The following is an 11022-nucleotide window of genomic DNA, read 5'->3' as shown; positions in this document are numbered from 1 at the left end:
GCACCCAGCTACTACTGCTTCTTTACATCACAACTCCAGCTTCACTTTGTTCCTCATGAATCCTAGTCAAAAATTAAGTTTTTCAATCACTGAATTGCCCTCACCACTCAGCAGCATCTAATTGGTCCAATGGGTGAGTCTAAACATGCAGAATAATATACTAAAATATACTGCAATTATGAATATCCAAGTGTATGTAATAAATTCATAAGAGTAAGCAGTTTATTATTCTAATTTTACTTTATCTAATATAATGAGCCAAATAACTGTATTCTCCATGAGCATTAAAAAACTAATTGAACATAAGATCAATCAAAAATGGAACAAGAAGGATGTACTGAAATGGAAGGGAAGTAAACAAGACTTATTTATCTACAAAAGTTGGCTGAGGGCTTGACATTTTCTCTAGTTAGAAATAAGTCACCTTTGTCTTCAGCCAACATGAATAATCTCAAAATAAGCTTTTGACCTTCTTGCCAAGTTCTTTTAACTTTGTGCCTGTAATGAGTACATTAGCATTTTTTTTTCTTAGTATTCAGTCTCTGAACATCAACAATGTACCAGGCACCAGGGAGTCAACAATGAGCACGATTTGGTCCCAGTGATGAAGGAGTTTGATTCCCAAAGGACAAGGCTAACCTGCAGTCCTCCTTCTCAATTCTGTTTAGACACCTGTTACTCAGGAAAGTGTCTGTGTAGTTATTTGATCAATGTCTGTCTCCTGTCTCCACACATGACTGCTCCTGGCGGGCAGAGACTATGCACATCTTCACTACCGGTACATCCCTAGTGCCCAGAAAAGCATCTGATAAAAGTTGACACTGGTACTGGGTTGAATAGCATCCCCCCAAAATTCACATCTACCTGAAACCTCAGAATGTGAATTTATTTGGCAACGGGATATTTGCAGATATAATTAATTAAGATGAGGTCATGCTGGAGTAGAGCGATCCTTAAATCCAGTATGGCTGATGTCTTTATAAGTAGACACACAGAGGCTCACACAGAGGGAAGGAGGACCAGTGAGGACCGAGGATGGGTGTGGAATGCTGCAGCTGCAAGCCAAGGAAGGCTGAGAATCCAGCAACCAGAGGCTAGGAAGAGCCAAAGAAAGAGAAAAGGAATGATTTGCAATGGCTTTTTCATATCTTCAGGGTCTTTTTGAAAGTATGAGAATCTGTGCCTCTAAACAACTTGAAGGCATATGGCATGGTGTTTAAAGAGCAGAACTTCCAGTCAGACTCTCTGGGTTTGGGTCCTAATCCTACCACTTATTATATGGTGAGTTCTTAGATCGGTAGAATTAACTTTATGATCACTTTCTACACCTGTAAAATGGGGAAATATAACTACCCTTGACTGAGCAGAGGATTAAATGAAATTGCACGCATGAAGTGTAAGCCAGCATATTGGATAAGGTAACCACGTGTCCCAAGTAGCAATGAAGCATTTGAATTGAATATGGCTCTTCCAGACTGAAGTGTGCTGTAAGCAAAATGTACACCAGATTTCTGATACTTAGCATGAAAAAAGATGTAAATCTCTTATTAATAAGCCTTTTATATTAATTACATGTTAAAATGAGGATATTTTTCATATATTGGGTCCAATGAAAATATATTAAAGTTAACTTCACCTGTTTTTTGTGTGTCACCTGTTTTGTGTAACTACCAGAAAATTTTAAATTACTTATGTCACTCAAATGTATAGCACTCACACTATACTTTTATTGGCTCTGCTGGAACAAATGGTGCTGGGACACAAAATTACCTCCATCTAAAAATATGTGCAGTCATTAAAACTGAGTGTTAGACACCGATTCTAAAGTAGGATATGAAAGGTTCCATAGTGTGCTTGGTTCAGCTTGATGGTTCTTCAAGCCATTTGACTTTCCTTCTTCAGGGTCACCATTTAGTGAGCGCTTACTACGTGCCAGGCTCCCTACCAAGTATTATGCACTCACCATCTTAACGTAATTCTATAGTTTGTGAGTAATATATACAATTTATAATACATAATGTGTGCTGTTTTGAGCTGACATCAAGGCTTCTGTTATGTTAATACACATCACTTGCTCTTGAACTATGATAATCTTTCTGCAGTGAGAGAGAAATGGTAGTCACAGCAAATGTGCCGAACTTATGAGTCCACGTCATAACCATAGCGAATACCCCTGATCAGGGTATGTCCCTAAGGGTGTGACACGGATCCAAACATTAAATAATGCCTCTTGGTGGGAAAAGTGTAAGAAAAAGCAGACAACTGGAAAATCTGTTCAAGCCTGGAATTTTCACGAAGCACCAGTAACCCTTTGAAACCTTAAAGCTCCCTGCCCTGCAGACATGAAATATGAGCCTATTTAAATAACATTTCTTCTCTTTGGAGCTGAGGTGCTGAAAAACCCTCCCCACCCAGCCCTTTGACATTTCAATGGAATTAATCCCTAAAGGAATTATAATTTCCCATTATGAAGTGATCTAATCCTTGGCATCTATGAAGAGGAAAGAAAAGGAGAGAACAAAGTGTCTGTCTTGTTACTGTTGGGGTTACATTTATGTTGTGGTGCTCAGCAAAAAAAAGAAGCATGAGATTTTTCTTGGCACTCACTTGTAGTCCCTGAGCCAAATGGGGGAAAACCATTATGAACTCTGGATAAGGTGTGAACCTTCCCCACCAAGAATTTGTGTTAGGACCTTGTCTGTGGAAGACATAAGCCTGATACCTTCTCTTTTTGTTTTCGTTAGGCACCCAGATGACTTCTTCCTTTTTATAAGAGTGAGAGGGAGAGAACTTTTTGAATCAGGTGCAGTAAGAGGTAAGAGCCGGTGAGGGATACTGGTTAGATGTCTCTTGTCCAAAGACAAGATACAGGCAAGTTTAAGGAATTTGGGAGAGTTCTGCATTTGGGCTACATATTTGTAAGAATGATATTTCCAACCTAGAAACTTTATCAAACTTCTGTGGCCAAGCCTATACACCTGCTTCATTTTCCCTCATCCTCATCCTCATTCTCCCCTTCTGTGTAATCAAAATGTCTCTCCAACCATGAAGACTGGTGTTCCATGTGCAGGCACATCCTCTACAGTGGGTCTTCCTCCCTAACCCGACTTCCTTCTCCAACAGTTGTTCTTTCCCTTTCTACCGCTCATGGTTGAGGTGTCTATGAAAGCTGTTTCTGTTTCCTCAACTCCTACATCTCAGTGTACTTAAGCACATTTCCACTGACTCCACCTGAATTGTTCTTGCTTAGAAAGACCGGGTCGGCAAATCAACAGCTGTTTTGCCATTCTCATGCCATTTGGAATCCCAGTAACCTTCCACTCAATCCATTCCCACCATCCTGTGATATTCTCTTTCCTGGTGACACTGTACTGTCTTGGCTCCCCAGGACCTCCCTGCCCACCCCCAGTCTGTTATGCTGGACTTTTAATGTTGGAGTAAAGCAAGGCTCACTACTAGGCCCAATTGTCTTCTTCCTTGGCAATCATTTCCAAAGCTATCTCATCCATGCCCAGGGCTCCAATTGTCCAATGATACACCCCAAATTTTGCCCCCATCTCAGGTCTCTCTTCTAAGTCTAGGCAAGTGATCTATGCAACTTCCAACCCAGCTCTTCCACTGGCATATCTCATGGGCACATCAGGCTCAATGTATTCAGAACTGAATTCCTAAGCTCTCCCCTGCCTGACTCCCCACCACACCACTGGTTTCGGCTTTCCTACATCTGGTTTTCCTCCAGTATATGTCATTCCAGGACAATGGCTGCACCGTCCACCCCCCTGGCTGCGCAAGTAGGACCCCAAGCTTCTTATTTTGTACGTCTTTCTTCCTCGCTCCTCTATCTACTTGATAACCAGTTTCTAAGTATTATTTCATCTCTACTGCAACCACCCTACTGGATTCATGAAAAAGCCTTCTTACTGCTTCCCACGCCCATAGTCACTCTCCTCCAAATGAAATTCCACAATGCATCTCAACATCCACATCACATTAATTCACTGTTACTTAAAGCTCTAAAATCACCTTCTATTTCTGCTTGGATATTTCCCAAACTCCTTAGGAGAGCCCACAAAAATCCTGTTATATGGCCTGCCGTCATCCAGCCTCACTTCCATCTACATCACCCCCAGGCCCTCTCTCTCCAACCACACCAGTCCTTTGGGGTCCTCCCCAGAGCCAAGCTCATTCCTGCTCAGAGTCCCCACTCATGTTTTCTTCTCGGTCCTGACATCTTCTTCCCCATGGCTTCACACCCTTTAGATCTCTGCAGGATTTTTGTTTTCAATGAAGTAGGTTCTCTTTTTCCTCTAAGAATGCCAGTTCCCAATGATACATGCTGAGAAAAGAAAAACTTCAGCCGAATTAAATTTAAAGGCTTTTAATTGAGCAATGAATGATGGCCAATCAGACAGCACTCATAATCACAGCAGATTCAAGGAGACTCCAGCGCAAAGACGTGGTGAAAGATTTATAGACCAAAAAAAAAAAAAAAAAAAAAAAAAAAGGAAATGACATACAGAAATCAGAAGGGAGGTACAGAATGGCTAGATTGATTACGGCTTGGCATATGCCTTATTTGAACGCAGTTTGAACACTCAGCAGTGTATGAATGGTTGAGGTACAGCCGCTGAGATTGGCCAAGTCTCAACTATTGTCACAGGTGCAGACTCCTAAGTTAGCTTTTCAGTCTTCTCTGCTTATTAAGTTAGGTGGCAGTTTGTCCACAAGGACTTAAATATAGGAGTACAGTGTCCTTCTCGGGCCATATTCAGTTTGCTTTAACAATGCTCTTCATATAATATATTTGAGTTTTCACTTTTGCATCATTATAAGCATTATAAGAATTGTAATTAAATTACTAATTTTATAATTGGCACTTTAAAGCTCATTTTACCTCTCCTTGAGGGCAGGGAAGAAACTGCTGAACCTCTGTACATTGCATATAATAGTTGCCTAAGAAATACCCATTAAATAACTAACATTCACATGGCATAGGTAGAATATGAGAATTTTATTAAATATATTTCTATAATATTACATTTCAATATCTGTTCAAATGAGTTTAAATACAGTTACAAATATTTGACTTAAAATGTTGAGTGATTGAATTATTTCTGAAGTCAATTCATGATTATGTAAATTTACAGCAAGCTACTTGGACCTGTTGCTGTCTCTCACGTGAGGCTGAGCAATTGAGGCCAACCTAGCAGAACAGGGACCAATGAAAAAAGTAAACAAACCCAATAATACAAGCAGTCGCCACACTGACACACTATTGACAACTCTGCAATTGTGGTTATCTTCCTGAGAGGTACAAATACAGATATTGTCAGTCAATCTCTGTGAATGAAACTAGAGCCGTGTTTTTTTTTTTTCGCTATTGCTCACCTAAAGAGACATTTTTATACATTTTTCCTACCCACTGCCCCACCCATAAAATTCTTTTACCACAGATATATTGTGTGTGTGTGTATATATATATACATATATACACATACTATATATATATATAAAATATATATATATACAATATATCTGTGGTGTGTATATATACACACACAATATATATATACACAATATATATATAGTGTGTGTATGTGTATATATATATATATATACACCACAGATATATTGTATATCTGTGGTGTATACATTTAAAAAGTAAAAAAAAAGTCATTGTCCAAGACAAATTGTTGTCCCTTTGAGGGTGATATTGTCCCTGCTGACAATGTATGAACTAGACTGATTATTTTAAGATAGCAATGCATAATCAGCAAATTAATAGGCACCTTTAAAATGACTGTCAGAGGACTGAAATGAAGACCATGTCTTTGCTATCTTCTCACTGCTAGATATTGGGCTCTGGTTAACTGGCCTGTGCTATGGAGTAAATTATCTCTTGTTACAGTTGTACTCTACTTCATTTGGGCACTGGGGCTTAACTCTTTTGCTTTCAGGGACAGTATTTTGTACAGAACCAATTGTTCTATACAGGTTCCCCGAATGACTGCAAACTTTTGACAGCCTAGACTATTATTTAACAAAAGCAATCTTGAGACTAGAATAATAATATTATCACAAATGAAAGAATTTCTGGGTAGAAAGTAGTGGAAAGTTGTTGCTTAGCTTAGTGTAAGTTATAAAATAAACCATGGAGGACATATCAGACATTTTAAGTAAATATATCTTCCTATGTAAAAGACTCTCTTACTCACCAATGATCAAATTACTAAATATATAGGAATCAAACATAGTTATCATTTGAATCTCTCTCTGCAAGTGATACATTTGCTACAGTTCCACTGTCAAAAATGTTTCTCCCTGCGGTTTTCTTTTATTTTTTAAGAAAGCCTTTTCAAAAATTAAGAGTTGCATGGTTATGAGTCTCACTTCTCATTGACCAAGTCTTAAGGCTTTGAGGGACTTTGAGCTGGACACCATGGTGATGACTCTTGTAAATATCACATCAGCATGATAAGTAGCAGATTTTGATTTTGCAGTAGGATTATACATTCTATCCATTACTAAAATAGTTTATTGAGATTATATTGAAACTAACTTCAGTAATTGCAACTCATAAAATGGATCTTTTGGAAAGATCTTGAGTTCCAAGGGCATTTACTGCTCTAAGAACCAAGCTCGTGTACCATTGGACACCTCATTTGACTAGTATTCAGACCCCCTACACAAAATAACTTCTTTTAATGAATGAAAAATTCACCAAAGATCTCACTTAATTAGCTGAAACAACATAAACTTCTTGGAAGGACAATAGCAAAAAAAAAAAAAAAGGTACATTTTATATGAATCATTTTTTTATGTGCTGACAAGTACCTGGTTAAGGTGTTCTGTTTTAGGAGAAACTCCAGTGATGAAATATTAGTGAAGATTAAATTGCCTACCTATTACCTGCTTAGAGCTATTTTGTATTTCTCATCAATAACAATATCAAAAGCAATTTATTAATTTGTTTTCCTCTTTTTTTTTTTTGGTAGGTCTTAGGTTTTGGACAAGTCACAACTGTGTTACCCTCAATGAAAACAGCAGACAAATCTTATTTGTGATATTTTTTGTGATTCTCAGAACGTGCCAAGGATCAATGGAAGCATTTGCCTCTTGTCACATTCAGGCCACTGAACAGTTGGTCTGAACAGCCTGGGCTACTGCAATGATATCTGAACACTGCTGAAGAAAGATACTGCAAAGAAAATGAGACAAAAGTGTAGGTGATTCAGAGCAGGACTGAGAAGTGTAGAAAAGATATTAAAAGAAAGATTGTGGGCCAGGCATGGTGGCTCACGCCCGTAATTCCAGCACTTTGGGAGGCCAAGGCGGGCAGATCACTTGAGGTCAGGAGTTTGAGACCAACCTGGTCAACATGGTGAAACCCCATCACTACTAAAAATACAAAAATTAGCCGGGCATGGTGGCAGACACCCATAATCCCAGCTACTCAGGAGGCTGAAGCAGGAGAATCACCTGAACCTGGGAGGTGGAGGTGGGGGTTGCAGTGAGCCGAGATCATGCCACTGCACTCCAGCTTAGGTGGCAGAGCAAGACACTTTCTCTCTCTCTCTCTCTCTCTCTCTCTCTTTATGTGTGTGTGTGTGTGTGTGTGTGTGTGTGTATGTATAGTGGTTATAGTGGAGGTGGTGTCTTTAAATTTGCTTTGTTTTCCCCTGAGAATCTGAATTCCTTAAAGTAGCTAAAAGAATGTCCTCAGTCTAACAAGGGAATTATTGAAAACTTATTCTTCAGGTACCATATTTCTAAGAAATTAATTTCCATGCAAATCTATTTGATCTGCTGAAGTTATCAGTTCCTTGACATAGACCTAATTTTTTTCTGACACAGCAAAATAGCAACTTCATTTGGTCTGTGTGCACAATAGACTTTGTAACTCAGCTAAGCAAATGTATGTTCTCTAGAACTACCCTCCAATGAACATAATCAAAATTGCATAAAGAATAGATTTTTAATATTTTCACCACAAAAATGAGAAGTTGCTGTGGTGATGGATATAAATTACTCAGCTTGACTGAATCTCTCTGCAATATGTACATAAATCAAAACATCACCTTGTACCCCATAAATATATGCAATTATGATTGGTCTGTTAAAAATAAGTTTCTAAAAAATCTTGAATAGAATGTAAGCAGAGAGAAGAAAGAAACCCTTTTCTAAATCAAAAATGTCAGTTTCCAAATGTATGAATCACTAATGTTGAATGAGAAGCACAATATTATCTCATTTCAGCCGTTTCTTCTTGCTCTTTCTCAGTCCCTTTGTTAAAAAATGAAAATGGGCTTCCTTACCTTTCCCATTACATTTCTCAATGTTAACAGTAATTTTAGCTTATTTGGTATTGTTCTTAAAAAATACACCTATTTGAACAGTATTGTGGTATTCAAGACAGGTAAAATTCCAAATACTTTCAAGACATAATAACAAGCTGAATTGCAGCAGGCTTTCAAGTAGAATAATAAAGTTTACATGCAAGAAAAATGGAACTTTTGGCTTGCTTTGTAAATATGTGTCAAACTAATGTATTCTTGCCCACAATATTTCCTATAATATCCCATTCTGTTGGGCTTAACTAAAAGTTATTCATCTGTTTTTAAAACTTACATTCTCCCACGCATTGGAAATTGTTAGAGATGTATTATGGGGAGCTTTGGGCAGAGGTCCCGGGAATACCCACACTCTATCCTAGCCCAGCCACTTCTCCAATGACATCCTATGGTAAGTGGGTAAGCAGGGAGGGATGGAGCCAGGAAAAATGTCTTTCCTAGTGGACCCTGGGTGTAAACCTGAATGTAGAGTATTAGTGAAGGAGGCAATAGACAGTCAGCAGTTGCCTTTCTCTGAAGGCCACTTATGGCCTCAGAATAAGGGAACTGGAGAGGCCTATTCTTGCCTTCCTACCAGGCCCACTCTTGCAACTTGCCTGTAGACACAGTGGGAGGGAGAAACCTCAGTGCAGAGCATGCCAGCCTCCGCAACGAGGAAGAGAGTGGTGGGAGCAGTGAGAGAGGCTGCCTACAGTGCCCGGAGATGCACACCCAGGGCTGTTCAAATCCTCCCAATCTAGGTTGGTCTAATCCAGAGAATCTGAGAACCCCAAAAACCACTGATGAAGAGAGCTAAGGAAAAAGCAAGATTTCTCCTTCCTATATCCTCAGAGCAAAAATATACCAACAGGAAACAAAGAGTGGAAGAAACAGATTGGCCTTTTCCCCACTCTGGTGGAAGAGACACAGAAAGAAGTGAGACCACAGTGGGCATTAGTCCCAGTACTGTGCCTTCAGCATAGACAACACATTTAAAAAATGTGGCCCAATTCATATCCTCAACTTGGGCCTGATGTGGTGGCTCATGACTGTAATCTCAACACTTTGGGAGGCTGAGACAGGAGGATCACTTGAGGCCAGGAGTTTGAGATCAGCCTAGTGAGACCCTGACTCTACAGAAAATTTAAAAATAAGCCAGGTGTGGTGGCATGCACCTGTAGTCCCAGCTACTCGGGAGGCTAAGGCAAAGGATTGTTTGAGCCTAGGAATTTAAGGTTGCATTGAGCTATGACCTCACCACTGCACTCCAGCTGGGGTGACAGCAAGACTCTGTCTCTAAAAAAACTAAAAGTAAAAAATATAAATCCTAGACTTTGACTAAATCATAACCACATTTCTCATTAGGAAATTTGAGGGTTTAAGGACATTAATAGGAAAAACTATGGACTTTAAATCTAAATTTTTGTCACAGTTTTACTCTCCAAGATACTTTTACATATTACATACAATATCTTTGCATCTTCATGTATGATATACCTGCACACACACACACACACACATACATACACATGCACGCACACTGATGAAAAATTCTCCTTCCCCAATTTTGGCTAGGAAGCTGCCTTTAAAATTATTGAAATGTATCAGCTTCTGCTTACAGTGAACACTGAGGTTAGAAACCATAGATTGCTCTACCAACCCAGAAATATGAACAAAGGATTATGAACCAATAAGAATGAAGTTGACTAAGGGTGATCTGTCCTTCTTCATATATCCAGCAAATCTTGGCTAATCTAAAATTCAAAGCAGATGGACAGCTGAAATTCTTTTTCTTTTTTTCTATCTTTGTTACATTCCTTGTCTTGATGTTTCCAACTATGTCCATTTTTCCAACTATATTCCTCAATCAAATTTTTCAAAAAACACATCAAGTACCTTCTTTGGAAAAAAGTATTAAATAAAGAAACCTAGTAATGCCAAAATGTAAGAAGGCAGCTACTAGTGTATTTATTTTTATACATTCTCTAGAACAATAAGTATTTCCTGGCAGCTGCTACATGAGGTAGTCCCAGGAATCTAAGGTTTTTATCCTATATATTATTGGAATATTTTGGATTCTCAAACTTTAAAGATTTCTCCCTTAATTTTTCACCAGTTTAGGGGCGGCCAATCTGGTGACTATAATCCTCCCTTAAAAACCGAAACAACTTGGAATCACGAATTCTAGCAGCAAACAGAACCCAAAGCGGATCCTTTACTTCACAGAACCCATAGCGGATCCAGAGAAGGGCTGCTTTTTTGAATTCGTGTTTGGAAAGAAGTCAAATTCTATGCAAGTCTGATAAATCCATTTTCTGACTATAAAGCAAAACATCAATCAGTGTGGCCAGTATGATGGTTATTATGTGTCAATTTGACAGGACACAAAGTGCCCAGGTATTTGGTTAAACATTCTTCTGGGCGTGTCTGTGAGGGTCTTTCTGGATGATATACACATTTGAATCGGTGGAGAGAGTAAGGCAGATTGCTTTCCCATTGTAGGTGGGCCTGATCCAATCTGTTGAAGGCCCAAATAGAACCAAAAACTGAGTAAGGGAGAATCTCTCTCTCTCTCTCTCTCTCTGCCTGTCTTTGAGCTGGAATTCCATCTCTTCTGCCTTCAGACTTGAATTCAGAAGGGAACTTATGCCATCAGCTCTCCTGGTTCTCAGGTCCTCAGACTTGGACTGGA

This window comes from Saimiri boliviensis, chromosome 5 (genome assembly GCF_048565385.1).
Source record: "Saimiri boliviensis isolate mSaiBol1 chromosome 5, mSaiBol1.pri, whole genome shotgun sequence".
NCBI lineage: Eukaryota > Metazoa > Chordata > Mammalia > Primates > Cebidae > Saimiri > Saimiri boliviensis.
The sequence above is the reverse complement of the archived record's forward strand: the minus strand, read 5'-3'. Positions refer to the sequence as shown.